Source organism: Scyliorhinus canicula, chromosome 3 (genome assembly GCF_902713615.1).
Source record: "Scyliorhinus canicula chromosome 3, sScyCan1.1, whole genome shotgun sequence".
NCBI classification, from domain to species: domain Eukaryota; kingdom Metazoa; phylum Chordata; class Chondrichthyes; order Carcharhiniformes; family Scyliorhinidae; genus Scyliorhinus; species Scyliorhinus canicula.
The window spans coordinates 29176914-29202728 of record NC_052148.1 but is presented as its reverse complement, the minus strand read 5'-3'; the positions used below and the strand labels follow the sequence as shown (position 1 = coordinate 29202728).

The window sequence follows — 25815 nt, the reverse complement described above, 5'->3', positions numbered from 1 at the left end:
CACTGGAAATTCTATGAAACGGAGCACCCAGAGGATATCCTGGCAGATACAGGGAGAACATGCAGACTCCTCATAGACAGTGACCCAAGCCAGGAATCGAACCTGGGACCCTGGCACTGTGAAGCAACAGTGCTAACCACTGTGCTACCAAGCACATTGATCAACTGTATGTTTATTACTCAGACACCATTTCTATAGTAATTATTATGGTTCTACAATAAACTCATACAACCAGCTTTCCTGTAGATTGGTTAAAAATGTCCTGTCAGGTTAAGCCAAAATGACCTAACTTGTTCTTACATCTTCCCGGAAATGCGTGCCCAAATGTGTACTGCAACGAAATGGCTGAAAAACGGAGACGCAGAAAATAGGAGGAGAAGTAGGCCACTCGGCCCATTGAGCCTGCTTTGTCATTACGTCTGATCATGGTTAACCCTGGGCAGAATTCTCCCCCCCCCACGCCGGGTGGGAGAATCAGCGGGGCGCCGAGTGAGTCCCACCACGCCCCCCCCCCCCCACCCCGGCAGCCGCACGCGATTCTCCCACTCCCCCCAAACCGGCGTGGCGAGATTCACGGCTGGCCGCTGGGAGAATCGCCGCTCGCCGTTTGTCACTGGCGAGCGCCGATTCTCCAGCCCGGTTGGGCCGAGCGGCCTGCCGAACACGACAGTTTCCCGCCGGCGCCGTCCACACTTGGTCGCTGCCAGCGGCAACAGCGCGGGAACGCTGGGGGGGCGGCCTATGGGAGGGGGAGGGGGAGGGGGGTTCTTTCACCGGGGGGGGCCTCAAAAGGGGTCTGGCCCGCGATCGGTGCCCACCGATCAGCGGGCCGGCCTCTCTGAAGGAGGACCTCCTTTCCTCCACTGTCCCGCAAGATCCATCCGACATCTTCTTGCAGGGCGGCCGCGGGGAGGACGGCAACGGTGCATGCGCAGGTTGGCGCCGGCCAACCTGCGCATGCGTGGGTGACGTCATTTACACGGCGCCAGCACGTAATTTACGCAGCGCCGCCTTTATGCGGCGCCAAGGCCCATGCCCGTAAATGACGCAGCGCTGTTCCTAGCCCCCCGGGGGCGGGAGAGTAGGGGGCTGGGAGTGGCCTCCGACGCCGGAGTGAAACACTCCGGTTTTCACTCCGGCATCGGGACTTAGTCTCCCGATGGAAGAATTGCGCTCCCTGTGTCTCAACGCCATATACGCGCCTCTTCCCATATATCTGGACACTTTTAGAGTCTAGAAATGTAACTATTTACTTCTTAAATATATTCAGTGATTTAATCTCCATAGCCTTTTGTGGCAAAGAATTCCACAGGTTCGCAACCCTCTGAATGAAGAAATATCTCTTTGGCTCAGTCCTGAATGGCCGACCCCGTATCCTTGGGACCATAACCCCTTGTTCCCGATCCCGAGCCAGGAGAAACGACATTTCTTCATCCAATTTGCCCAGCCCTGTCAGAATTTCATATGTTTCAATGAGATCTCCTAGATTTTAGCACAGTGGGCTAAACAGCTGGCTTTAATGCAGAACAAGGCCAGCAGTGCGGGTTCAATTCCCATACCAACCTCCCCGAACAGGCGCTGGAATGTGGCGACAAGGGACTTTTCACAGTAACTTCATTGAAGCCTACTTGTGACAATAAACTATCATTATAGGGGCTGGTTTAGCTCACAGGGCTAATCGCTGGCTTTTCAAGCAGACCAAGTAGGCCAGCAGCACGGTTCGATTCCCGTACCAGCCACCCCGGACAGGCGCCGGAATGTGGCGACTGGGGCTTTTCACAGTAACTTCATTGAAGCCTACTCGTGACAATAAGCGATTTTCATTTCATTTCATTTAGATCACAAGGGGGGTGGTTGCGATTTTAGGGGCTTGTTTAGCTCACTGGGCTAAATTGCTGGCTTTTAAAGCAGACCAAGCAGGCCAGCAGCACGGTTCGATTCCCGTACCAGCCTCCCCGGACAGGCGCCGGAATGTGGCGACTAGTGGCTTTTCACAGTAACTTCATTGAAGCCTACTCGTGACAATAAGCGATTTTCATTTAAATTCTCCTAAACTCCATTGAATACAATCTTAGTTGACCCAATCTCCTCTCATATGACAATTCTGACCATCCAGGAATCAGTCTGGTAAACCTTCACTGCACTCCATCTATGGCAAGTATATATTTTCTGAGGTAAGAAAAGACATGTTGCTGACACTTTTCGTCTTGCATATATCAGGACAAACTCACGAATGCCAAATTTCAAATTGATCACGTCAATTTACACTCCAGGAGAGAAGGGTGCTGATTGGTTGGCAACTCAATTGTGATTGGCTGACGTGTTCCTGATGGAGAAAGGAGTTAGGAATTATCAACTAACCAAACTCCCAGGTAATTCAAAAATAAGGTGCAAGGCTTGAAGATACTTCTTTTGTTCGCAGACAATGGTTTCCTATGTATTTCATAAGAGCACAAGAACATAAGAACTAGGAGCAGGAGTAGGCCATCTGGCCCCTTGAGCCTGCTCCATCATTCAATGAGATCATGGCTGATCTTTTGTGGACTCAGCTCCACTTTCCGGCCCGAACACCATAACCCTTAATCCCTTTATTCTTCAAAAAACTATCAATCTTTATCTTGAAAACATTTAATGAAGGAGCCTCAACTGCTTCACTGGGCAGGGAATTCCATAGATTCACAACCCTTTGGGTGAAGAAGTTCCTCCTAAGCTCAGTCCTAAATCTATTTCCCCTTATTGTGAAGCTATACCTCAAAATAAGGGAAATATGTCCTACTTTCACCCGCCAGTGGAAACAACCTCCCCATATCTATCCTACCTATTCCTTTAATAATTTTATATGTTTCTAAATTCCAACGAGTACAGTCCCAGTGTACTCACCCTCTCCTCATCATCCAACCCCCTCAACTCTGGGACTAACCTAGTGAATCTCCTCTGCACACCCTCCAGCACCAGTATGTCCTTTCTCAGGTCAGGAGACCAAAACTGAACACTATACTCCAGGTGTGGCCTCACTAACACCTTATGCAGATGCAGCATGACCTCCCTAGTCTAAAACACCATCCCTCTAGCAAAGAAGGAGAAAACTCCATTTGCCTTCTTAATCACCTGTTGCACCTGTAAACCAACTTTTTGTGACTCATGCACGAGGACACCCAGGTCTCTCTGCACAGCAGCATGTTTTAATATTTTATCACTTAAATAATAATCCCTTTTGCTGTTATTCCTACCAAAATGGATAACCTCACATTTGTCAACATTGTATTCCATCTGCCATACCCTAGCCCATTCACTTAAACTACCCCTCTGCAGACTTCCAGTATCCTCTGCACTTTTTGCTTTACCACTCATCTTAGTGTCGTCTGCAAACTTGGACACATTGCACTTGATCCCCAACTCCAAATCATCAATGTAAATTGTGAACAATTGTAGGCCCAACACTGATCCCTGAGGGACACTATCATTAATATACACCAGTATATCATGGTGCAGACACACACTGATGGACACACAAAGGGACCAATCAACATGTACAAACACCGCAGCCAATCACCAGTTAGAATACACACACTATAAAGGCAGAGGGCACCATGGTTCCTGCTCTTTTCTGGGTGCTGCCTCTCAATGTAACAAGAACTCATCCAGCCCAGCACAGACTCACACCACGTGCTGAGAGAATCAACTGGTTCGGAAAAGGCTTAGGTCTCTAGTTTAAGTTAGCATCATTTAGACCCACAGTCATCGTGTGTTAGTTAGTTAGAAGTAGTTAATAAAATTGAGTTGAACCTTCATCAGTGTTGGAAGTGTCTGTTCATCTCTCAAGTCTACACTAGCCACACTTCAGACACCACTCAGGAATTTCACTTCGGGAAAATGTAAATGAACCATGTTAAAAGCTCAACTGATTATCCAAAAATGGTTGTTACTGTAGCTAGTTGTATGCTCAGAATTGTTCAACAAGTGCTGCTGAATTGCTGAATCCATTACTGTATTAATAATATTGACCACCACAAAGTCCAGTCTTTACATTGAAGATACCCTCCATCATTTTGTGTGACACTACCACCGTGTTGTCAAAATCTCATTGAATCCCTACAGTGCAGAAGTAGGACAATTGGCCCACTGAGTCTGTACTGACCCTCTGAAAGATCAACCCTGGTTCAATGAAGAGTGGAGGAGGGCATGCATGATACAGCATTAGGCATACCTAAAAATGAGGTGTTAGCCGAGTGAAGCTGCAACACAGGACCACTTGCATGCCAAACAACATATGCAGCACACGACAGACAGTGTTAAGCGATCCCCCAACAAATGGGTTAGATCTAAGCTCTGCAGCCCTGACATATCCAGTCATGAATGGTGGTGGACAACTGAACAACTCACTGGAAGAGACTCAATAAATATCCTCAACCACAATGATGGAGGAGCCCAGCACAACAATGAACAAAACATATGCGAAGCATTTGCAAAAATCTTCAACCAGAGTGTCAAGTGGATGGTCCACCTTGGCCTCCTCTGTAGGTCTTCAGCTTCACAGATGCCAGTCTTCAGTCAATTTGATTCACTCCACATGATATCAAGAAATGGCTGACAACATTTCAGCAATAGTACTGAAGACGTGCACCAGAGCTAGCAGTGCCCTTAGCTCCAGTACAGTTACAACGCCAGCATCCACCAAGTAATATGGGAAACTGTCCAGGTTATGTCCTGTCCATAAAAAGCAGGACAAATCCAACTCATCCAAATGCCGTGCCATCAGTCTACTCTTGATCATCAGCAAAACGATGGGAGGGGTCATCGACAGAGCTATCAAGCAGCATTTAGTCAGCAATAACCTTCTCGCTGATGCTCTGTTTGGGATCCGCTAGGGCCACTCAGCTGCTGACCTCATACAGCCCTGGTCCAAACCTGGACAAAAGAGCTGAATTCCAGAGGTGAAATTAAATCAAGGCAGCATTTGATTGAGTGTGGAATCAAGGAGCCTGAGCAAAGGTGGAGTCAACAGGAATCAGGGGGAATTCTCTGCACTGGTTGGAGTCATACCTGGCACAAGGAAGATGGTTGTGGTTTTTGGAGGTTACTCATCTCAGTCCCAGGACGTCACTGAAAGGGTTCCTCAGGGTAATGTACTGTGCCCCCAACCGTTTTCAGCTGTATCATCATAAGGTGAGAACTGAGGATGTTTGCTGATGATTGTCCAATGTTCAGCACCATTCAGTACCCCTGAGATACAGAAAAAGTCTGTGTCCATCTGCAGAAAGACCTGGACAACATTCAAGCTTGGGCTGACAAGTGGCACATAACATTCATGTCACACAATTGCCAGATAATGACCATTCCAAAATGAGAAAATTAACCAAACTTTTTGATGGTGAGTGATATTACCATCACTTATTCCCTACTGTCAACTTTCTGGGGGTAACCATTGACCAGAAACTGAACTGAACCAGCCATATTAACACTGACAAAAAGAACAGGTCAGAGGCTCGAAATTCTGCAGCGAGTAACTCACCTCCAAATCCCTCAAAGCCTGTCCACCATCTGCAAATAACAAGGCAGGAGTGTGATAGACTACTCTCCACTTGCCTGGATAAGTGCAGCTCCAACAACTCTCATGAAGCCCAACACCATCTCGGACAATGCAGCCCACTTGATTGGCACCCCATCCACTCCCTGCACGACTGATGCACAGTGGCAGCAGTGAATAGCATCAACAAGATGTACTGCAGCAACTCACCAAGGGTCCATCGACATCACCTTCCAAACTCAAGACCTTAAACCACCTGGAGGACAAGGGTAGCAGACACATGGGAACACTGCCACCTGCTTATATCACCATATCTTTACTGCCGCTGGGTTAAAATCCTGAAACAAACAGCACTGTGGGTGCACCAACATCACATGGAACGCAGCAGTTCCAGAAGCCACCATCTTCTCAAAAGCAATTAGGGATGGTTAAGACAAATGCTAGCCAGTGAGGCCAACATCCTTTAAATCATGAAAAAAAGGAGAATCACATCCAACAGTCAACATTTTGTTTTGGGTTTTGCAATTGTAGGTTGGTGAAATGAAATGAAATGAAAATCGCTTATTGTCACAAGTAGGCTTCAAATTAAGTTACTGTGAAAAGCCCCTAGTTGCCACATTCCGGCACCTGTTCGGGGAGGCTGGTATGGGAATTGAACCATGCTGCTGGCCTGCCTTGGTCTGCTTTAAAAGCCGGATGAACACAGTCAGTAGTCTGCCTGTTCAGAACAACTGAAGGAACATGTTGGTTGCTATCAGTTGCTCATAATAGGCCTCAGCTGAATAGCCCCATTTAGAATCATAAAATCATGGAATCATAGAAACAGTACAGCACAGAAGGAGGCCATTTGGCCCATCTTATCCATGCCAGCCTGAAGACACCCAGGTGCCCTTTCTAAACCCACCTTCCTGCACAATAGCCATGTAGTTTACAGCACTTAAAGTGCAGATCCAGGTACTTTTTAAAAGAGTTTAGGGTCTCTGCCTCCATCACCAACTCAGGCAGTGAATTCCAGACTCCGACATACCCATACCGACCGTCACAGCTTCCGAAGTCAGATTGGCTTTCTTGAAAGTGAACCCTCAGAAAGCGACGGGTCCTCATGGGGTCCCTGGTCATGCACTCAGATTCTGCGCGGACCAGCTGGCGGATGTGTTCATAGACATCTTCAACCTCTCCCTACTCTGTTCAAAGGTTCCCACCTGCTTCAAGACCACCGCCACACCGATGCTAAAGAAGAACCAGGCAACATGCCTTAGCAACTACCGTCCTGTAGCCTTGACATCGATCATTATGAAATGCTTCGAGAGGTTGGTCATAAGACACATCACCTCCATACTCCTAGAATGCCTTGATCCACTGCAATTCGCTTACCGCCACAACTGGTCATCAGCAGATGCCATCTCCCTGGCCTTAACACTCATCCCTGGAACACCTCGACAACAAGGATTCCTACGTCAGACGCCTATTCATTGACTACAGCTCAGCCTTTAACATCATAATCCCAACCAAGTTCATATCAAAGCTCCAAAACCTGGGACTTGGCTCCTCACTCTGCAACTGGATCCTCGACTTCCTGACCCATAGACCACAATCAGTAAGGATAAACAACAACACCTCTTCCAAGAAAGTCCTCAATACCGGGACCCCGTAAGGCTGTGTGCTTAACCCGCTACTATGCTCCTTATACACACACGACCTTCTGTGTAAAAAAAACTTCCCCTGCACATCTGCACTGAATCTTTCCCACCTCACCTTGAACTTGTGCCCCCTTATGATTGTCACTTCCACCCTGGGAAAAGACTCCAACTGTTCACCCTATCTATATCCCTAATAATTTTATAAACTTCTATCAGGTCGCCCCTGAGCCTCCGTCTCTCTAGGGAGAACAATTCTAGTTTATTCAATCTTTCCTCATAGCCAATACCCTCCATACCAGTCAACACCCTGGTAAACCTTTTCTGTACTCTCTCCAAAGCCTCCATGTCCTTCTGGTAGTGTGGTGACCAGAATTGGGACACAGTATTCCAAATGTGGCCTAACCAACGTTCTATATAATTGTAACATAATTTTAAAGTTTTTATACTCAATACCCCATCCTCTGAAGGCAAGCATGCAATATGCTTTCTTTATCACCATTTCCACCTATGCTACCACTTTTAAGGATCTAGTTGAACAGGGTGGAGGCGTGGGCTTAAGTAGGGTGCTCTTTCCAAGGGCTGGTGCAGACTGGATGGCCGAATAGCTTCCTTCTGAACTGTGAATTGTATGATTCTACGATTCTAGAATGTATCTTTTTGAAAAAGAGCATCCTCAATATCGTGTTCACGTCCACCTCCCCTTGGACAGTGCCAACACCCTCTCAGCCCTGGACACCCATCCACACAACCACCCCACCCCTCCCCCCTGCTGCCCCAGACAGTGCTCACAGGCAATTAAGTACTTGTGAAGTGCCATAACTGTGGTAACCTCAGAAAGGCACCAGTTATTCTTCCACCGATGAGGTTGATGCTATATAGGCTACTAACATTGCAGAACTAGTCTCCTGTTTCTCGTATTATCCTACTTCCCTCTACTGACTTGTGCATTGCATTAGGAGTCATACTGAGAACACTACCAGAAATGTTCTGGTTTTTAAAAAATCTGTCTTCAAAGTCCTGAAACAGCTTTTTCAGGTCCTCAACTTAGCTCCTTGTTATGTCTTTGCTGAACCTTGATGCCTAATTCTTTCCCATTCCTCTTCAAAATCTATTGTTTGCCCTTTTGGTGTTGATTTAAGCTGGGCTGTGCCAATTTTGACTGTTTTTCTTTCATACCATCATAGTGCTTGTTATTAGCTACATGCCAGTCTGTAGGTGTAGTCAGCACTACAAATCTATCATCTGTGCCAAACAGATTCACTTAAATTCAGAGTTAAGGCCCAGCCAGAATCGTACTGCTCCTCCAAGGGGGAGGTAAAATACCACGTGCCTGAGATCAGAGGAAAAGAAGAAACAGATCAAATTTTCACCAGTATGGCTGTAATCATTGCAAGTTGCGAAAGGGAAAGACACTAAAATGTTTCTGTTTATGCCTTTGGTACTGGTGTTTGGATTCAGGATGCTTACTTCAAGAGCAAATCGCATCCCACATTGTTCCAGAGTTGTCAGATTGTCGTCCCGAATTTACAGGACGAAGGTTGAGAGCCTTTGTGAAGCCCAGCCTTTCTTCTCTCTGGTTTCCTGCAGTATTAAGGGGAGATAGAACATAGAACATAGCACATAGAACATACAGGGCAGAAGGAGGCCATTCGGCCATCGAGTCTGCACCAACCCACTTAAGCCCTTACTTCCACCTATCCCCCAACCTAAAAACCCGTCCTAACCTTTATGGACACTAAGGGCAATTTAGGATGACCAATCAACCTAACCTGCACTTCTTTGGACTGTGGGAGGAAACCGGAGCACCCGGAGGAAGCCCACGCAGGCACGGGGAGAAAGTGCAGACTCCGCACAGACAGTGTCCCGAACCTGGGATCCTGGTGCTGTGAGATCACAGTGCTAACCACTATGCTACCGTGCTGCCCAAATAACGCTGTAGTGGTATTGTCACTGGACTAATAAACCTGAGACCCAGGGCAATGCTCCCACCATGGCAGATGGAATTTGAATTCCATTAACAACGTGGAATTCAAAGCCTAATGATGGCCATGGAGCTAAAAACCCATCTGGTTCACTAATGTCCTTTCGACAAGGAAACCTGCTATCCTTACCTGGCCTATTTGTGACTCCAGATCTTAACTGCCTCTGAAATGGTCGAGCAAGCCCCTCAGTTCAATCGCAATTAGGGATGGGCAACAAATGCTAGCTCTGCCAGCGACGCCCACATCCTGTGAGGGAATTATTGAAAATCCTAGGCCTGAAAACGACGTCACAACAAAATTGTACTTTTGTCAATGCATCTTTAGGCATCTCTCTAAAACAGTGGCAGAGAGTTTCAGGTGACCTTGTTAAACATTTGTATATTCATCTTTCAAACAGCAATTTAAGACCTTCACTCTACAAAGACTGTAGTTTTTTTTGTCTCCCTTCGAAGAAACTTGAATAATACACAAAAATGGCAGCATTTCAATCGAATTAACATTTAACTGATGTTTGATATGCTGAGTGAAATGCCCTCTAAAGCAGAGCTACACCCTGAGCAAGATTTAAACCTACAGCAACAGAAAGGGCATTTTGTGAGAATAGGAGCTAAATTAGGGATGAAGAGCCAGGTTTTAGTTTGCTACCATCTCAGATGAAGCAGCCAAATAAATATCCCACAATGCATATACGAGTATCTTGCACACATTGGGCGAAATTCTCCGACCCCCAGCTGGGTCTGGGGCTGCCGCAAATCCCGCCCCCGCCGTGGCAGAGATTCTCCGCCACCCGGGAATTGGCGGGGGCGGGAATCACATCACGCCGATCGGCGAGGCCCCTGCGACGATTCTCCGGCCCGCGATGGGCCGAAGTCCCGCCGCTGGGAGGCCTCTCCCGCTGCCGAGGTTTGAACCACCTCTGGTGGCGGGGCGATCGGACCCCGGGGGGTGCCCCCACGGTGGCCAGGCCCGCGATCGGGGCCCCCCGATCGGTGGGCGGGCCAGTGCCGTGGGGGCACTCTTTCTCCTTCGCCTCTGCCATGGCGGAAGTGGAAGAGAATCCCCCAGCGCGCATGCACCGGTGGTGACATCAGCGGCAGCTGACGCTGACGTCACCACCGGCGTATGCGCGAACCGGCGAAGGCCTTTCGGCCATCCCCGCCGCCGGGCGGCGGGCCTGAAAGTCCGCTGGTGCCAGTTTTGGCGCCAGTCGTCGTGGTGTCAACCGCTCCGGAGCGGGCCTAGCCCCCAAAGGTGCGGAGAATTCCGCACCTCTGGGGAGGCCCGACGCCGGAGTGGTTGGCGCCACTCCCCTACGCCGGGACGCCCCATCCCACCGGGTAAGGGAGAATGCCGCCCAGTGTGTCATGCATACCTCTGACAGCACTTCAAGATTTTTTAAATTGGTGTAGTTTCCCTCTTTTTTCCTTATTTCCAAACTACTTAATCCACTTAATTCATCCGCAAAGGTTTTATGTTTGCATCAGAGGATTAATTGAACAAAAAACACTATGTACCAAAACACAGTGAAATTTCTTAAGAATAAATAGATTTTTGTAAGCTCACAGGTTTCACAGCCAAGAGCAAATGTACGGCACAATCCATTCGCAAGAATACAAGAAAGAACACAAGAATTAGGAACAGTAGTCGGCAATTCAGCCCCTTGAGCCTGCTGTGCCACTTGATAAGATCAGGCTGATCTGATTGTGGCATCTGCTCTACTTTCCTGTCTGGCTTCTATATCCCTGTACTCCCTTGTCGATAAAAATCTACCTAATTCAGCCTTGAATATATTCAATTACCCAATCTCACTGCACTCCGGAGAAGGGAATTCCTCAGACTCGCGACCATCAGAAAGAAAAAACAACATCTCCTCAACTGGCTCATGTGGAATTGTATGTTTCCATTAGCAACACTAAGTTTTACTGGCAGGAGTAAAGTTTATTGGGAGCAGTAATGTTTATTCATTGTAAATTAATTTAGAAAATTAATAAATTAATCAACACATAATAAAGAAGGCAGAATGTGGGAGCTCCTGGACACCAGTGTGATCCAAGGCAAACATGTCTGCAGTGTGTTTGTGAATAGAGAAACTTTGGATCAGAGTCACTGAGCTGAAGGGTGAGCTGCAGACACAGTGTGATACATCAAGGAGGGTAAAGTTATCTGGCCACTTTATTCCAGGAGGCAGTCCCTTTCGGAAAGGGTCTTCTGATCTGATCAGTGGTCATGTTCAGGAGGGTGTGACTGCGAGTGAGGCAAGTAAGGGGATGGAGAAGGTAGAAGTGGGGGAGACTCACAGTTGCAATTATGTTACATGCTCAAGGTTCTTGGATACAGTATGGTTGAAAGTCAAGGGCTGCAAGTTGAATGAGCAAACTGACCATGGCACTGTGATACAAGACTGCTGACGTTGCACTTTTCTTTAAAAATGGAGCGATGGATAGACCAAATGATTACAGCCAACCAATCTGCCCTTGATGGTGGGGAAATTATTGGAATTAATTCTGAGGACAAGGTAAAGTGTTACTTCGAAAGACGTGGAATAATCATGAACAGTCAGCATGGATTTGTTAAGAGAAGCATGATTTAAATCTTTTGAGGAGGTAGAAAGGCAAATTGATGAGAGTGATGCCGTTTGGTCGATGAGGATATTAGTAACACTTTTGACAAGGTCCCACATGGCAGACTGGCTAAAACAATAAAAGCCTACGAGATCCAGGAAAATGATGGCAAGCTGGATACAAAATGGACTCAGTTGTTGGGTGATTTGCGACTGGAAGTCAGCTTCCAGTGGGGTTCTGCAAAGCTAAGTACAAAGCCCCCTGCTTATAGCGGTATATATTAATGATTTGGGCATGAACATAGGGGGAGTGATCACGAAATTAGCTAGCGACAGTAAAATTGGTCATGTGGTTGATAGCAAGGAGGATTTCTGTAGATTGCAGAAAGGGGCTTTTCACAGTAACTTTATACTTGTGACAATAGAAGATTATTATTATTAAGGTATCAGTGGACTCGTCAGGTAGGTAGAAAAATAACACATGGTATTCAACTCAGAGAAGTGTGAAGTCATGCAGGTACAGCATGGGGCAAAGAAGGCAAATAGTGAGCTGGCCTTCATTACGAGAGGATTAGAGTACAGGAACAGGAATGTCTTGCTGCAATTATACAGGGTCTTGGTGAGGTCACACCTGGAATATTGTGTGCACATTTGGTCTCCTTAACTGAGGAAGAATGTTCTTCCTCTTGAGGGAGTGCAGCAAACGTTTGCCAGACTGATTCCTGGGATGGCGGGACTGACGTATGAGGAGAGATTGAATCGGTTAGGACTGTATTCGCTGAGGCCAAATCGCAATTCTCCGGTGCCCCAATAGCGGCATCAATGCATTCCACTCTGCATGTACAATAAGTGCCGTTGGCATACCATTAGCTTGCCTGACCCAGTATTCTCTGGGGCCTTTGCTAAATGGCAAGTTATTTGCTTCGGCGGCAAAAATTGGAAGGAAGATTATTATTTGAGCAGCTGTAAATTCAGAGAGGTGGATACTCAGCGCAACCTTGGTGTTTTTAAAAAATTCATTCTTTGGATGTTGGTGTTACTGGCTGGGCCAATATTTGTTGCCCATCCCTAATTGCCCTTGAACCGAGCAGTTTGCTCGGCCATTTAAGAGTCAACCGCATCGCTCAGTGCATCTGGAGTCACACATAGGCCAGGCCGGGTAAGGGCGGCAGATTTCCTTCCTCTCCTCCAGCTGGATTTTTACGACAATCAACAATGGTTTCATGGTCATCAGACATTCCAGGTATTTATTGGATTCAATTTCCACCATCTACCATGGTGGGATTCGAACCCAGGACCCCAGAGCACTAACCTGGGTCTCTGAATTACTAGTCCAGTGACAATACACTATTGTCACTAGGCGACCGCCTCCCGGTGTCTTCATGCATCAATCCCTGAAAGTAAGCGCGCAGGTACAGCAGGCAGTGAAGAAGGCAAATGGTATGTTGGCCTTCATAGCAAGAGGAATTGAGTATAGGAATAGGGACGTTTTACTACAATTGTATAGTGAATTGGTGAGGCCACATGTGGAGTATTGTGTGCAGTTTTGGTGTCCTTAACTGAGAAAGGATGTTCTTGCTATGGAGGAAGTGCAGCGAAAGTTTACCAGGCTGATTCCTGGGATGGCGGGACTGTCATGAGGAGAGACTAAATCGGTTAAGATTATATTCATTGGAGTTTTGAAGAGTGGGATAGGATCTCATAGAAACTTACAAAATTCTAACAGGATTAGACAGAGTAGATTCAAAAAGAATGTTCCTGATGTTGGGGGAATCCAGAACTAGGGGTCACAGTTTGAGGATAAGGGGTAAATCTTTTTGGACTGAGATGAGGAGAAATTTCTTCACCCAGAGAGTGGTGAATCTGTGGAATTCACTACCACAGAATGTAGCTGAGGCCAAAACATTGTGTAATTTCAAGAAGGAATTAGGTATAGCTCTTGGATCTAAAGGGATCAAGTGATATGGGGGGAAGGAGGGATCAGGGTATTGAACTTGATGATCAGCCATGATCATAATGAATGGCGGAGCAGTCTCGAAGGGTCGAATGGCCTCCTCCTGCTCCTATTTCCCACCACATCCCTGTAGCCCATAACCTCATCCAACAGTTGGATATTAAGGGGCAATTATAATGGCCAATCCACCGAAACTGCACGGACAGGATTCTCTGGTCCACCAGCCGTGTTTTCTTCGTTCCCGCAGCCAGCCAATGGGGTTACCCATTCTGGCCACCCCACGCCGTCGGGAAACCCGTGCGCATGGGTGCTCTGCTGGTGGATCAGGGTATCCCACCGATGGAGAATTCCGCTACACATCTTCAGACAATGGGAGGAAACCAGGGCACCCAGAGGAAATCCAGGCAAACAGAGAGAGAACGTTCAAAATCCATACAGACAGTCACCTGAGGTCGGAATTGAACCCTGATCCCTGGCGCAGTGAGGCTGCAATGCTAACCACCGTTCTACCATGTCATGTATTTAAATTCCCCAATAATTAAACTCAAAAGGGATGAGACTCCATCCCTGTAAAGAGCCTGTGAGGTTGTTCGGCATTTCATTGAACCATATCACACCATTAAGAATCTGGTTTAATTTTCTGCTGCATTTTGCCTTTAGTTCTCTTGCACGTGACTTAATTACAACAATTCCACGTGCCTGCATGTTTCAGTGCTGAGTATTGCAGTATGATGCCATTTTCGCACAGCTTAATAGGCGCACTTGGACAACAACGTCCTGATTTCTACCTTTAACTGCACGTGTGCAGCCACAAGAACCTTCTGCCCAATTTATTCTTGAATAAGTATGAGCGCTGTCAGCCTTACTGTAATTTTTACTCAAAATTCATGCTATTGTCTTAATGACAAGCAGGAGAACTCGCAAAGGTAGATCCCATATTGGTGATGACTGGTCTATTGTCTTATCTTCCTCTGGTTGGAAAAGCACCACTCAACTGCCAGGTTTGACACATGGAGAATCTGCCTGCAGAGATTGGCTTTTTCATTCCTGTGCATTTACTATGGAAGTTTTGTTCTCCTCGTGTTTATCAATTGGGACATGTTGATAATACATGAGATCGTAACAAAATCCGTCCGAGACCTTTCAACACTCAACAATTCATTTAACATTTTTTCCCCCTAATTTAGAGGCAATTTAGCATGGCCAATCCACCTACCCTGCACATCTTTGGGTTTTGGAGTTGAGACTCAAACAGACACGGGGAGAATGTGAAAACTCCACAGGGCCGGGATCATGTCATGATATGCAGATGATATACATAATGAGATACAGACAGGCAGCTAATGAACACAGAGAACACGACATAACTAATCAGCAGGCAGAACACGTGAGAATGGTTTCCACTATAAAAGACACGAGGCACTCACACTCCGTCTCTTTCCACTGGGGATATCTATAGAGTGAACCAGGGTGTATATATCACATAGCACCTCCAACACATGGCTAAGAGCTAGTCTGGTTCAGTCAGACCGAGTAACCACACTTAGGTTAGCAGAGAGTCGAAGTCATAGAGAACTGTGCTAACTGTGTGACAGGTTCAATAAATCAGATTGAACTAACTTCAAAGTCTGGAGTATCTTTCAGTTAAAGCTGCATCCAGTTGCAGCCCGTGTTATCTCAGTGTGCTTAACACGACAGATCGTATCCGGGTCCTCCGCGCCGTGAGGCAGCAGTGATATGCACTGCACAACCTTGCCGCCCTGACATGCGATTGATATTGCCTTTACTGGATGATGAAGATGCGATTGATGTTACTCAGAGAATGTTATCCTTAGATTCACCCCCTCTATCCACACTGCATATACAGCATATCTGCTCTGGGCATTATTTGTCTCTTGTTTGAATCACTCTGAATCTGAGCACATCAATACTGCAGCTTTTAAATTGTGAATACTATAGTTAATTGACATGCAGGCTGAGATAAGATTTTATAAGAAAAGGGAGAAAAGAGTCATAGAGGTGTCTGATCCAAGGTCAAAAAAATTAATGCATCTGACACTGTCCGTGTGGCGTTTTGACATTCTCCCCTTGTCTGCGTGGGTTTCACCCCCACAACCCAAAGATGTGCAGAGTAGGTGGATTGCCCCTTAATTGGAAAAAAAAACGCAATTGGGTACTCTAAATTTATTGTTAAAAATGAATGCATCTGTGCCATCTCCTCACTCTCTTTCCTCTATCTCTACAATTATCTGAAGCATGAACATAGTGCTCAATATTATGGCATTAATGGTTGAAGCAAACATCTTGAATATAAAACGGTGCCTTTCAAAGAACATTCTGAGGATATGGTCAACCTTTCAAGGCTATATTTTATTGCCCATTTCTAATTACCCGAAGAAGATGGCAGTGGACTTTATAGCAGCAATTGTCTAATTATCACTCTACTACTGTGTGCTGCTAATCTGTAGATATAAAGGTACATGTTAAATTTGTTTAACTTTCTTGTTTTCAGCAAGAAATAAAGTATGCCCATTATGGTATAATTTGTGCTCCTCTGGTGTGTAGTATTCTTGTTCACAATGCTTCCTGTAAAGTGAATATTAATGTTAACAATAAGAGAGCCACAGATTAATAAATTGGAGATTCTGCTACTTACAGTTTCCAACTTGATTGACAATTCTCCTTTTAGCACTTCCACGTGAAAACAAAATCCAGATAGTAATAATAATAATTGTCACAAGTAGGCTTATATTAATACCGCAATGAAGTTACTATGAAAAGCCCCTGGTCGCCACATTCCAGCAACTGTTCGGGTACACATGAGGATTCAGAATGTCCAAATTACCTCACAGCGCATCTTTCGGGACTTGTGGGAGGTAACGGAGCACCTGGAGGATACCCACACAGACACGGAGAGAACGTGCAGACTCCGCACAGACAGTGACCCAAGCCGGGAATCAAACTTGGGACCCTGGCACTGTGATGCAACAGTGCTAACCACTGTGCTACCGTGCCACCCATCTGTATTACCTATCTGGTTTGGAAGACCAATGCTACTTAGTTTAACCATTTTATATTTTCAATACCACATCAGGTATGGCACAGCAGGGTAAAGCTCTTCCCAATAAGGATTTTAATCAATAAAGATTGTGATTACAGCTGATATGATCCCAGATGAAACCCCAACAGTGGCTAGAATACTGGACTGAAACCCCAATACTTTAGTTCATTTTAAGGCTGCGCAGAAAGAATGATTCGCTCCAGGAGTCAGTGATTGAAAAAAATAGGGCTTTGATATTTCTAAAAACAAAGCCTTTATTATAAATACAATATTAAATGTTTAACTTCTTACCCGAAAAAGAACAGCTTACAATTATCCCCCAACACAACTATACAATTTTCCATTAATCAGCAGGAAAAGAAACCCTCCCAATCCATCCTAAACTTAGCATGGCATGTAGTCATACGTGCGGTACAGAACAGATTCTGGCTCTCGTTAGAACCCCTACAGACTCTGGCTGTATGTCTTCAAATAGCGACTTCAACTTTGTTGTTTCAGCCTCTTCCTTGTCTTCAGGCAAGATGCTCAGGGGCTTGTTTAGCACAGCTGGCTTGTAATGCAGAACAAGGCCAGCAGCGCGGGTTCAATTCCCGTACCAGCCTCCCCGAACAGGCGCCGGAATGTGGCGACTATGGGCTTTTATCTGTGATCTAAAACACACAAGGGTTTCCAGATCAGACTTCACTTCCAAAAGCCTTTTCTCCAAAACCCTTGGTGGGATTCTCTCATTTGGCGGCAGTGTGTCCATGACGTCAGAAACGCCGTCGCGTTTCACGACGGCGTGAACGGGCCACTGTGAGTACTGATTCTGGCCCCTACAGGGAGCCAGCATGGCACTGGAGCGGTTCACGCCACTCCAGCCTCCCATCCCGGTGCGAACTGTGAAATGAAAATCGCTTATTGTCACGAGTAGGCTTCAATGAAGTTACTGTGAAAAGCTCTTAGTTGTCACATTCCGGCGCCTGTTCGGGGAGGCTGTTACGGGAATCGAACCGTGCTGCTGGCCTGCCATGATCTGCTTTCAAATCCAGCGATTTAGCCCAGTGTGCTACAGTGCCCGCTCAGTAGCACCGGCGATAACCCGCGCATGCGTGGTGGCCTCCCTCAACGCGCCGGCCCTGCGCAACATGGCACGGGAGTTCAGGGGCCGGCACGGAAGAAAATAGGCCCGGGGAGCAAGAAGCCGGCCCGCCGATTGGTGGGCCCTGATCGCGGGCCCTAACAGAGGCCCACCCCCGGGGTTGGAGCCACCCTCCCCCCCCCCCCACCACAGGCCGCTCCCCGATCCTGCGCGCAGAGTTCCTGTCGGCTGTGACCAGGTGTGGATGGCACCGGCGGGACTCTGCCTTTTTAGAGCAGCCGCTTGGCCCATCCGGGCTGGAGAATCAGCGGCCCGGCTGCATACAGCGGCCCGCGACCAGCGCCACCCCAAACACGGCAGTGCCAATGGCGCCGATTCTCCACTCCGTGGAGAATCGAGTGCCGGCGTCGGGGAGGCATGGCCCGGTTGCGGTAATTCTTCTGGCCCGGCACCGGGCTGGGAGAATCCCGCCCCCCTGTCTGTCCAAGCTAAAAATAAAATCTCTGCTGGCTGCAAAAGCATGTTAACTCCCCAGGGACGTCCCCAGTCAAACCACAGTCCATTAGCCTAGACTGAAAACTACATTCATTCGTCAATGTTTACTTTAGCAATGGGCAGGGAGAGGTATATACCGCAAGACAAGAATTATAGCTGGGGAAAAGGCAATTATGATGCTATTCGGCAAGATTTAGGATGTATAGGATGGGGAAGGAAACTGCAGGGGATGGGCACAATCGAAATGTGGAGCTTTGTCAAGGAACAGCTACTGCGTGTCCTTGATAAGTATGTACCGGTCAGACAGGGAGGAAGTTGTCGAGCAAGGGAACCGTGGTTTACTAAGGAAGTTGAAGCACTTGTCAAGAGGAAGAAGAAGGCTTATGTTAGGATGAGACATGAAGGCTCAGTTAGGGCACTTGAGAGTTACAAGTTAGCCAGGAAGGACCTAAAGGGAGAGTTAAGAAGAGCGAGGAGAGGACACAAAAAGTCGTTGGCGGATAGGATCAAGGAAAACGCTAAGGCTTTCTATAGGTATATCAGGAACAAAAGAATGACTAGAGTAAGATTAGGGCCAATCAAGGATAGTAGTGGAAAATTGTGTGTGGAATCAGAGGAGATAGGGGAAGCATTAAATGGATATTTTTCGTCAGTGTTTACACTGGAGAAAGACAATGTTGTTGAGGAGAATACTCAGGTTCAGTCGACCAGGCTAGATGGAATTGAGGTTCACAAGGAGGAGGTGTTAGCAATTTTGGAAAGTGTAAAAATAGATAAGTCCCCTAGGCCAGATGGGATTTATCCTAGGATTCTCTGGGAAGCCAGGGAGGAGATTGCAGAGCCTTTGTCCTTGATCTTTATGTCGTCTTTGTCGACAGGAATAGTGCCGGAAGACTGGAGGATAGCAAATGTTGTCCCCTTGTTCAAGAAGGGGAGTAGAGGCAACCCTGGTAATTATAGACCTGTGAGCCTTACTTCGGTTATGGGTAAAATGTTGGAAAAGGTTATAAGAGATAGGGTTTATAATCATCTTGAAAAGAACAAGTTGATTAGCGATGGTCAACACGGTTTTGTGAAGGGTAGGTCATGCCTCACACACCTTATTGAATTTTTTGAGAAGGTGACCAAACAGGTGGATGAGGGTAAAGCGGTTGATGTGGTGTATATGGATTTTAGTAAGGTGTTTGATAAGGTTCCACACCGTAGGCTATTGCAGAAAATAAGGAAGTATGGGATTGAAGGTGATTTAGCGGTTTGGATCAGTAATTGGCTAGCTGAAAGAAAACAGAGGGTGGTGGTTGATGGCAATTGTTCATCCTGGAGTTCAGTTACTAGTGGTGTACCGCAAGGATCTGTTTTGGGGCCACTGCTGTTTGTCATTTTTATAAATGACCTGGAAGAGGGTGTAGAAGGATGGATTAGTAAATTTGCAGATGACACGAAGGTCGGTGGAGTTGTGGATAGTGCTGAAGGATGTTATAGGATACAGAGGGACATAGATAAACTGCAGAGCTGGGCTGAGAGGAGGCAGATGGAGTTTAATGCGGAAAAGTGTGAGGTGGTTCACTTTGGAAGGAGTAACAGGAATGCAGAGTACTGGGCTAATGGCAAGATTCTTGGTAGTGTAGATGAACTGAGAGATCTCAGCATCCAGGTACATAAATCCCTGAAAGTTGCCACCCAGGTTAATAAGGCTGTTAAGAAGGCATATGGTGTGCTAGCCTTTGTCAGTAGGGGGATTGAGTTTCGGAGCCACAAGGTCATGCTACAGCTGTACATAACTCTGGTGTGGCCGCTCCTGGAGTACTGCGTGCAGTTCTGGTCACCACATTATAGGAAGGATGTGGAAGCTTTGGAAAGGGTTCAGAGGAGATTTACTAGGATGTTGCCTGGTATGGAGGGAAGGTCTTCCGAGGAAAGGCTCAGGGACTTGAGGTTGTTTTCGTTAGAGAGGAGAAGGCTGAGAGGTGACTTAATAGAGACATATAAGATAGTCAGAGGGTTAGATAGGGTGGACAGTGAGAGTCTCTTTCCTCGGATGGTGATGAACAACACGAGGGGACATAGCTTTAAATTGAGGGGTGGTAGATATAGGACAAATGTCAGAGGCAGTTTCTTTACTCAGAGAGTAGTAGGGGTGTGGAACGCCCTGCCTGCATCAGTAGTAGACTTGCCAACTTTAAGGGCATTTAAGTGGTCACTGGATAGACATATGGATGAAAATGGAATAGTGTAGGTCAGATAGGCTTCAGATGGTTTCATGGGTCGGCGCAACATCGAGGGCCGAAGGGCCCGTACTGCGCTGTAATGTTCTATGTTCTATGTTCTAATTTCACTTGCTGGCTGCTAGAACTACCAAGGCTCTGCAAAGAGAAATATTTTTAAACAAACACATTCTAACCCCCGGCTTTTAACCCTTAAATTCCCCACTATATTTTGAATCTAATTTTCCTAACATCTTCCAATCGTCACACTGAATAGAGACTGCCCAAAATCATTACAGTTGGCAACCTAGAAAGCTCAGCTTATTCTAAGCAGAAGTGACACCTAGTTTTCAAGGAAAAAACAGCATGTGATCTGACAACTTATATGTGAAGATTGAAAATTTGATGGAAAACGTTGAAAGATATGAAAGTCACAGACAAATTAGACCTAAATGTATTGACCCAGATCTTGCAGTCTCCAGATAGTTGGAGACTGGCCGTACATCCCAAGATATACTGCAGGACCCTATGAAAGTCAATGACTCTGTGGGAATTGTCCAGGAAGTTTGAACTTCCAATGCACAGTAAAGGAATGGTGATATAGTTCCAAGTCAGGATGGTGCGTGGCTTTGAGGAGAACGTGCAGGTGGTGGTGTTCCCATGAGTCTGCTGTCCATGTCCTTCTTGGTGATAGATTTTGCTGATTTGGAAGGTACTGTGGGAGGAGCCTGGGTGAGTTACTACAGTATACACTGCTGCCATTGTAGGTCAGTAGTGGTGGGAGTGGCCTTACACACATATGAATCAGGAGTAGACAATTGGAAGATTTCATAGCCAGTTGGGGTTTCCTTGTTACTCAGGAAATGTTGGACTATACAACTGACCCTTCCAATCACTCACAGTGACCCCACCCCGACGAGCCCCTCGACCCCCAAACTATCCCCTCCAGCCCCCAACTTCCCCGATACCCCGACTACCCAAGTCCTGACCTGACCCTATCTCACCACTCAACTCCCCCCAATCCCCCTGACTCCCCTAAATGTGCCCTGACTAGCCCCCATCACCTGATTCCAGCTCCAGACCCCATTCCCCCCACCCCCTCCCCCGGAATGCTGGCGAAGCACTGTCCCTACCTGACTGGGCTCCACCACCCGTTCCACCCCCAAACTGACCTAACGCAATTTCACCACCCCCCTCACCGACCACTTTATCTCTTTATCCACTACCTTACCCACCCAACCCCCTTGCTCAGTTAATTTACCCACTTTACCCCCCTCTTACCCCCTCAACCACCATAACCTGTTACACACTAACCTTCTCTCTGTAACTTTGCAAAGAAGCTTTGGGTTTTACCAGGACATCGCAGCCAGTGCCGTAAAAAGGAATTTGGTTCCTGTGCAAATTCTTCCTGCTGCTACCACCAAGCTGACCTGCACTGAGTTCTGCAGGATCCTCCACTGGAAGATCGCCCTGAGAAATCAGAATTAGCTAAATGTATATTTTTTTGTCTCGTAAGGGTCAGAAATAGGAGTTCGACCCTGGACTTCAGGTTTAGGCCATTGTTTCTATCACAAGGCGAATGAAAGACAAGTCAAACACGAGATAGACAAAAGTAAGATGACAAGAAACTCTTTTCATGCACAGCATTCAGTGAAATGCCTTCCATGGAGTTTACAAGAACGAAAAGTGATCTCCCTGAGAGCATACAATTCTTAACGGGCACAGAGAAGATGCTGAGAGGTTGTTTCCCCTGACTATAAAATCTGGAACTTGAGGTCACAGATTCAGGATAAGAGGACAGCGATTTAGGAATCAGTTCAGATTAAATTCAACCCTGATTGTATTGGACGGGTTGCAAGACTGCATCAATGGGAGCCTTGGGACAATGACTCCAGTGCAAGGGCTCCAATGCAAGGGGTGGGGGGTTGCAAGGCTGTACCGAGGGAAGTACACAAGCACATGACTTGGGGGAGGTGAATACATTGATCACGCATGTGGAAAAGCATTTAGGTTGGAGCATTCCTCCACCGCTGTGACCTGTTTAGCATTCATAGAATTTACAGTGCTCAAGGAGGCCATTCAGTCCATCAAATGTGCTCCAGGCCTTGGAAAGAGCACCTTACCCAAGACCAACCTCCACCCTATCCCCGTAACCCAGTAACCCCACTCAACTCAATGTAGCATTCGCTGCATTGACATGCTTGGAGTCTGGCTTCTGAAGCCAATTTTGCCCACTCGAGCAACACAAATTCCTGACAGTGCCACTAATTGACCTTGAACATTTAAACCCTCAGGTGCACACTGCAAATTAAGCTGAGTTTCATAGGGGCTGCAAACATTTAGGCGACTGGGCAAGATAGAGTATCCCATTAATTTCCCATTTGACTCACCTAAGTCTGGCATCCGAGGTGGTGGATTACACCATCCCTACAATATAACTTTACAGATGAGGATGCTGGAACAATTTGGCGTGAGTCCTACCACCAGCTTAGTAGAAGGTGATGTGTGTTGTGCCAGAAATGCGTCCAAATGCTGGCCCCAACCAATTCCGAGGCTTGCCTGTTCTCTCCTCATGAAGCCCTGTGGTTATCTTGGGAAAGAGTCAAGTGTATCATTCCCTGGGCTGGATTCTCCAAAATTGGGGCTATGTCCTCATGCCGGCGTAAAAACGTTGGCGTTTCACTCCCCGGTTTCCTGCAAAAAACAAAGAGCGATTCACTTACCTTCAGGGGACTGGCAGGGACCCAGAGTAATTCACGCAGCTTTGGCTGCAGGTATGAGCCCCCGTCACTTCTGGGTCCGAGTCTGTACATGCGCACGGCGGCGGCCTCTAGCGGCCGCGCCGAGCATCATGACGGCGGCCTCTAGCGGCCGCGCCGAGCATCATGGCGGATTCGGGCTGCGGACCATCACCAAGAAACAAGGTCCCCCCGATCAGCCCCGCGTCCTTGCATCGGACTGGCCCGATCGCTGCCCCGGTCGCCCATAAGGCCCCCCCCCCCCATCTTCTCCCCCCCCCCCCCCCCCCCCCGCCCCCCCCCCCCCCCCCGGTGCTGGATCCCCCCACCAGGGCGTCCGTGGACTGAGTCAACAGCCGCCACATGAGGTTCCCGATGGGCCATACGTGGTTAGAACCATGCCGTCGGGAACTCGGCTTTCTGGGACAGAGTATCGCTGGGAGGGCGTCTTTCAAAGAAGTGCCATCTCCCTCCATGCTTGTGGCATGATTCGGAGGATATTAACCAAGTTTCATGTGGGATCCTCCTAAACAGATTCTTCCAAAACCCACCAAACTTAGAAGCAGCTCAGTCTCCCACTGATGCCATTTGAATAAATTATTAGCTTCAAAATGCTAAAAAAAAGTTTCAACAGATCTGAGCTGAACAGTGAACACTCATCACCAAACTCCAATTTCGAATGGACCTACTTAGAATAATTCATCTTTCTTCCTGTACATTTAGTAGGAAGAAGCCATCTCTATAACTGATAGCTACCACTGTATTTAGCCTAGATTACAGACACTTCATCATTTATATACTGAGAAGAAATTGTATGACTTGAGCATTCAAACAAGCACAATGTAAATAATATGGTGCTGGTAATAACAGATGAGCTGCATGTTCATTTTCCATTAGAATCAGATTCACCCTTTTCAATCTCCACCTGATTTACATATGCGTATTATGTTTAAACAAAAGTAACGGTTGCATTATCCCAAATACCAAGACAAAGATGTGTTTACATTGAGGCATTTTTTAACTAACAATAAGCCACGGGGCTAGAATGAGATTCAAAGGCAAGAAGCTGTTCACCCAGTTGCTCATTTAAAACAAGACAATAAGGGCGAGTTAGGTTTTCTTTCTATTGCCTTGCCGGAAATGACGCGCAAAACGGCGCATTTGTGAGGTCATCCGCGCATGCGCGGATGACTTCATTGCGCAGACGGCGCGAACCGCGCATGCGCGGTGGCCGTCTTTCTCCTCAGCCGCCCGGCAAGACGTGGCGGCTTGATCTTGCCGGGCGGCGGAGGGGAAAGAGTGCGTCCATTTTGGACGCTGGCCCGACGATCGGTGGGCACAGTCGTGGTGCTCCCGTGCCAATCGGGCCCCTAGATGCCCCAAGCGGGCATCTGGCGCCCGTTTCACGAATGCACCGACCAGGTGTGGTTGCTGGCGTGTTGAAACGGGCGTGAGGGCCGGCCGCTCGGCCCATCGGACTCGGAGAATCACCGTTCGCCATGAAAAACGGCGATCAGCGATTTTTCTGAGCCCCGGGGTGGGGGGGGGGGGGGGGGGGGGAATCACTGGGGGCACCAGGGGGGCGTGAAAAATGTCGGGAGGCCCTCCCACGATTCTCCCACGCCACGTGGGGAGCGGAGAATTCCGCCCATGCTTGTTAGGTGAATTGGACATTCTGAATTCTCCCATGTGTACCCGAATATGCACCAGAATGTGGCGACTGGGAGCTTTTTACAGTAACTTCATTGCAATGTGAGCCTACTTGTGACAATAATGAAGATTATTATTATTATCCAATTCCTTTCCTCAGTGATTATTGAGTTTCCTTCGATCCTTTTGGGCAGTGTATTCCAAATCATATCAACTCACAGCTTTAAAGTAGATGTCCCCAGGTCACCTCTTGTTCTTTTGCCAATTACCTCAATTTTGTGTCCTGTAGTTTCTGACCCATGTGCTATTGGAAACCGCTGCTCCTTGTTTTATTTCATCCGTTCATGGGATGTGGTTGTTTCTGGCACCTGCACCTCTTGCCCATCCCTAATTGCCCCGGAGAGGGTGGTGGTGAGCTGCCTTCTTGAATCGCTGCAGTCCATGAGATGTAGGTACTCCCACAGTGCTGTTAGGGAGGGTGTTGGACCATGTTGATCCAGTGACAGTGAAGGAACGGCGATTTGTTTCCAAATCAGAATGGTGAGTTTGCTCTCTCAAATTTGAACAACTCTCTCATCTCCACACAAACAGAAGTCAAAATGATTGGAATAAGAAAACAAATGATTAATAATGTATTAATAGCTTGTCCATACCTCCAGCAAAAAAAGAATGATCAGTGGGGAATACAGGATATATTCTGCATTGAGAGGGACAGGAGCCGACCAAACTCTTCCAAACATCAGTCACTTTTTTGTCTGCATTCCCTCATGGGATCAATTCCATGTTCACTGACTCATTCTATATTCTTCATATCTATTGTAGCACAACAAATATACCCACTGGGTTTCATAAATATTTTGTAAATGTGGGTTCATATTCTTGAACCATAGCAGCGAATTTGTCTCTAATTAATGTAACTGAGA

At 47.1% G+C, this 25815-nt stretch overlaps 1 protein-coding gene across 3 annotated transcripts in view; it reads left to right on the top strand.

Annotated features, from left to right (window-relative positions):
- ctnna2 (catenin (cadherin-associated protein), alpha 2) overlaps positions 1-25815 on the top strand; it is a 1599328-nt gene that overhangs the window by 1072568 nt on the left and 500945 nt on the right. The gene's annotated exons all lie outside the window — the stretch shown is intronic.